General features: G+C 41.8%; 1 pseudogene; it reads left to right on the plus strand.

Annotated features, from left to right (window-relative positions):
- Positions 1–3,736: 3,736 nt before the first annotated feature.
- On the plus strand, positions 3,737–4,921 carry LOC118822908 (annotated as a pseudogene).
- Positions 4,922–5,884: the final 963 nt, after the last annotated feature.

The following is a 5,884-nucleotide window of genomic DNA, read 5'->3' on the forward strand; positions in this document are numbered from 1 at the left end:
TAAATCTGATTAAGGTTCATCTTTCTCTCTTTTCCTCTGACCCTTGCCTGAACACTTTCCTCTCTCCTCTCTCCTCATCTGTTCCTCCCTGAGCTCTATCTTCCATCCCTAATACATGTTCCCTCTCTGTCTACAACAAACACTTCATAATTATATGAATTATTATAGGCTGGTTATTTTTCAGTGACAGTTCTAACTGCCTTTATTAGCGGTTCCTAAATTAAGTCCTCAACAGTTCATTCATCTGCCGTCAACAACATAACAGCCTAACTGCACCTGTGTGTGTGGCTCAGTCTAACGTATTGGATTTGTTGTGGGAAGTGAGTCTCTCCCAGAGAAAGAAGTACCTGAATGTTGCCATAGACACAGAAAAGTGTACGTCACTGGGGTAGTCAAGTTACTTTAGTCGGCTATAAAGTGTCCAGATGAGCTCAAGTTGCAGTGCAGTAGTTACTGAAGAGAGCTGGCATAACAGCTAAGCTAATCCAGCTTGGAGAGAGCCAGGAGAGAGATGAGTCATAGCCCCCCACCTAATTACCCTGGGTCCCCAGCCTGGGTCAGGTGATGGGGGTATGTGCCATGCACCCGTCCCCCGGACCCTGTGTAAATTTCCGAAACAGGTGTTTTTGATCACTCCACAAGCTTCCCAGTGTTCCGCTGCCCCGTCCCTACTTTTTTTTGCAACATGTTGAAAGCACCAAATTTGGAATAAGCAAATATTTACAAAAACAGTAAAGCTGACAAGAAAAAATATTAAAAATCTCTTCTTTGAGCTGTTTTTAATTAAATATCTGTAAAACAAACAACTATTTTTTGTTTTTCTTTGCAGTTCACTTACCTTCCCAACTATTGTGAAATATCCTGACCAATTTCTCTGACCACTGAGATCCTCTCTGTTCTCTCTGTTCTCTATTCACTTTTCTAAGATTCACATCCAGGTGCAGGAGAGTCTCACAGTTTGTCAGTGTAAGAACATTTATGCTTCATGTAAAGTCTCACCTCTTAAGTTCTTCAGTCTTGTGTTCCACAGAGCCACTCATTTTGGAGGTCAACCTTCGTCCTAAAAAATAAAAATTTTCTTTTAATTATGTCACTTGAGCTACAGAAACACTAAACATATGAGAAAAGACTGTTTGGTTAATGTTTACACAAAGAAACAGTGCAGTAGAAATACAGGTGTTACTCATAATAATGCACTGTGTTTTGTAAAACATAAACTATAAAGGTAGAACCACTGAGAGGAACCAAGACACAAAAGTAAAAGTAAAACTAAAGTAAAGTAAAACTCCTTAAGATCTTGAAGAAGAACCACTTCTGGATAATATGAAAATGAATTACTCCACACACAGTAGTCCAACATTCAGAAAGGGTCGTACTTCGCTTTAATGTCCATCATTCACTTATTTATTATTTTGTTTTATTTAATAATCTTTAAAAGATGTAGGTCATGAGCTTACCTATCACTAAAATGAATCACTTCTCCTAAGACACTGACTGGGCTTATTCAGAATTAATAGAAGTGGGTTAGAATTTCCCTGCTGAACCATTAAAACCATTAGGATTAAAACCTAATGGATTTACTTTCTAAGGGAGACCACTAGCTTCCTGTAGAAGACCTTTAGGAAACCATCAAATGCACTTAGCCACTGGTCACCTATTAAACCATTAGAATCCTTTACATAGTGATAGAAACCTATCAAAAAAACCATTAGAGACCAACAAAAACACGTAATGGTTTCTATGGGTGCTTTCAGCGTTTTCAGCGGGGTTAAGAGGCCCAGGCCAGACTTTTAGCCTTTTCTATTTTTTTCTCAATTAATCAAAAAAACTGCTTGATTATGTTAAAATAAATATAAATATATAAATATATATAAATATCGCAGTCCCTATTAAGGTTTTTACAGATGTAGACGGGCTGCTTTCCCTGTAATCTCTAATCTCCCTAACAGTCACAAAACGTTCACATTTTCTGTCTGGACTGATCCGCACTGACTCTCCAACTCCAAACTCTACCTAAACCTTCAGCAACACTGACAAATACCGAACCAGCCATTAGGACACGAGGATAGGAGGACAGAGTCCCGGAGCTGATCTGACCCGCTTCAGCTTAACGCTACAGTTTCAGCACTGAAGGCTACTTACTGTCCGAGTGGGCCATTTCTGTAGTTTCTGTAGTTGCTGTAGTTTCTGTGGACTGCAGGGTTAAACCTGTAGATGACGTTGCTCTTCTGATAAACTCATTCCTTTAGTTTCTCTCTGGAGAATTATCGGCGCGTTAAAACCATTTTGTTGTAAAATAAATTCAAATACAAACTATTCGCTACACGAGCTACTCGAAGACGGAGCTCTGAGGAAGCCGAGAGACACAGACTACATCCGGGACCCGGAGTCTGCACACAGACAAAACCGAAACTAACAGCAAACCGGAAACAGCCTCCATTACACAACCAGAGCGGGTGTATGAGGAGCCTGGCCGCTCCTGTTCCTCCCGTTATATCAACAACAGGACTGCTGATCAGCAGAGGGCGCCCGCGAGGGAGTCCTCAGTGAATGGGAGTAAATGGAGCTCAACGGCTAAAAATGAACAGTTAAAATAGTTTCTAATCACTGAACCAGAACTTTCCTTTAATTTTAGACAGTAGAAGGATGGATTTCACTAAAAAACAAAGAAATCTCACCTGTTTGTTTATTTTTTCTACAGCAAACGGGTTTGGGGCAGCAGGAGGCGGGCTTTACTGCTAGAGCGTGATGATTGATTGGCGAGCGGAGCAGCTCATTGGCTGTTCGCGCACACTGACGTCATGAACGTACATGAGGCGCTGTTTTAAACTCCTATAACTCGAGTTTAAAAGCTTTTAAAAACATAACAGCGGTGTTAAAGTGTTTTATGCTGTTCTGTGTTCAGGAAATGATTGTATTCTTTTATATTAAAACTATTTAAGCATTCATAAACTATGATTTTGCTCAAATGCTCCATATCAACCCATTCATTTTGGACTCACTCGGGATCGCCCTCTAGCGTCTGAAACCCGGAAGACCCTGCAGAGTGGAAACTCTCCTCTCTACAGGCTCTCTGACACAACTTTACTTGGGGGGCAGAAAGCAGCCAGGCTCCTCATAAACAGCCTCCATTACTCGCTTCTTCCTTACCCGAAATGGCCGCGAACAAATAAAGTAACGTCAGTAAAAATAAATGAATGAATAAAAACTCGATACTGTTTGAGATGAATGTATCCATGAATACTTTTGGAACAGATATTAGTGAATATATCTGTGTATTCACTGTCAGACCTTTCAGTTGCTGTTGGAGGAGCCGTCACTAAGACGCAGCACACTAATATGAAGCCATAGCTAATATGCTCTGTGAGCTCCACTGGACCAAGTACAGTCCAAATGAAGTGACCTCTACAGTTCTGAGCATAAACAGACTTGATGTAGCAAAAAACACAAATCCAAAAGCCCTAAATGACACTATTTTCCCCCAATATCATAACTGTCTTGTGTGTTATATGCAAAAGTTGAAAAAAAAGTATAAAAATAAAATTGTGAAATTTTATTATTATTTTTTTTATATATTTTATTTAAAGTTATTTTTTATTTGGTCATTTGGATTAAACAAAGTTCTTCAATGAGGCTCTGTTTAGGCTCCAGGCAGAACTTTTGAGGCGACTGTCCACACTGTTATTGACGAGTGATCAGATCAGGTTGTGTGTTTAGACATCACAAACCTATCTGCATGGGTTGCTATGGTAACAACATAGGCATCAGTAAATGTGCTGGTGATGCGGATTTCAAACATGGCTGCAGGAGAGTTGGATGTACATCGTCTCATCCTCCAAACTCTTCAAAATTCTCTGGCATGAGCATAAATCGTCTGCACTCTTCCTGAATCCCAGCACTTCCATTACTCCAGTTATCAAAAATTGGATTTCATGTGGTTTTGTGCAGTTCACACTATCAAAAATCAGTCTGGGTACAATCTGGATTTACCACAAATAGGATTAGGTCTGAAAGTCTGAACAAGGCCCTAGTGTTCTTCCTTAACGTTGCTCTGTTTTCTGTTTTAAGTCTCTATAAGGATAGTGCTGGTGGGGAAGACTGGTGTGGGGAAGACTCTACTGGAAACACCATCTTGGACCATGAGGTCTTCCACGTGTCCAGTTCTGCTCAGTCAGTGACCAAAGACTGTATAAAGGCCAGAGCAGAGGTTGATGGCTGTAAAGTGTCTGTGGTCGACACTCCTGGTTTATTTGACACTGACCTGACAGAAACAGCAGTGATTAACAGACTGGTTGAATGTATCACTCTGTCCTGTCCTGGACCACACGTCTTCCTCCTGGTGCTCTCAGTGGGTCACTTCATTCAAGAGGATCGACAGACGGTGAAGAGACTGCAGTGGATCTTTGGTGATGAGGCGCCTAAATACACCATCGTTCTCTTCACTGAGGTGGACCGACTGGAAAACCGGACCATAGAGGAGTATTTGGCTACAGCAGGAAACGAGCTGAGTCAGGTGGTGGAGACGTGTGGTGGACGCTATCACTTCTTTATCAACGTCACTGCACTGATGGATAAGATCTTCAGTTTGGGGTCAGAAAATGATGGTGGCTACTCACCAACGAGATGTATGAAAGTGTGGAGAGAGGATTCAGGAGAGAGAGGAAGAGCTGAGAAGAGAGATGGAAGAACTGGATGAGGCCAAAGACAAAGAGATAGTCCAGCTGAAGTGGGAGCTCAGAGAAAGAGCAGAGAGAGACGTGAAGAAGAAGAAACTTCCACAGTTCAGAAAAGCTGCAGAGCAGTGTAAACAGCAGTGATAGTGACTCTCACTCACACTCTCCTCTCCTCTCTCCATCCTGTCCTCCTCATTCATCCCTATATCTATATCCAGTGATCTCACCTCTTCAGTTTGTTCTGCACACTGTAGGATCATGGATGCATTTTTATGCTTGTGTATGAATAATTTATACGCAGAAATTCTGCATAAGCATTGATGGCTTTTTAATATTGTTCTCTTTGTCTAACTGAACAGATGTTCGTACAGTAATATGCTTTTATATGAGAACTTCTGAAGTTATAGTAATTATGATATATTTGGGGGTCTATAAACAAAAATCCCCCGTCTTCGGGATTGTAGTTTAAAGCACAGTTACAAAAATCATTTCTGCTTAATTTGTTAAATCCTTAATGTTTATACAACACGCGGTCAAACCATCGGGAAAGAGCCCCGGTCCGGTCCAGTGTCCGAGTAATCCAGCCTGCTTCATCATCACACTGGCTGTGTTTACATGTACAGATGTTCGCCAGTCTGACTGACACATGTCCTTATTAAAGAAGGCGAGAGGAGACGTCGTGATCTGAGACACATAAGCTGGACGTCCGTCCCACCGCCGCCTTTTAAAGATCAGAGCATAAACTTCGTCTCCTCTGACCAGTTTCTGCTCCGCCATGCTGACCGTTATAAACTCTCTCTATGATGTGACGCACATACAGAACAGACTTCCGACTGTGAGTGTGATCAGACACAGGCGTTTCAGTATTCAATCGGATAGAAATTGTGTTCTAAATGGCCTCAATCGGACTAGACTGTTCTGACTGAGGTGTAGATGGACGAATTCTACTCCGATTGAACAATTAGGATTATTAACGGATTATAAGGCTGCATGTAAACGAGGCTACTGAAGGCTACTTACTGTCCGCCTCCTCCGGGTCTGTAGACTGCAGGGTTAAACCTGTAGAGGGCGCTTCTCTTCTGATGGACTCGTTCTCGTAGTTTCTCTCAGGAGAATCAGTCGCGCGCTAGAACCGCTTCATTACTAAATCCATGTAGAAACAAACGGGGAGCTCCATGAAGACGGAGCTCTGAGGAAGACTGGACACACAG

Source organism: Colossoma macropomum, unplaced genomic scaffold (genome assembly GCF_904425465.1).
Source record: "Colossoma macropomum unplaced genomic scaffold, Colossoma_macropomum, whole genome shotgun sequence".
NCBI lineage: Eukaryota > Metazoa > Chordata > Actinopteri > Characiformes > Serrasalmidae > Colossoma > Colossoma macropomum.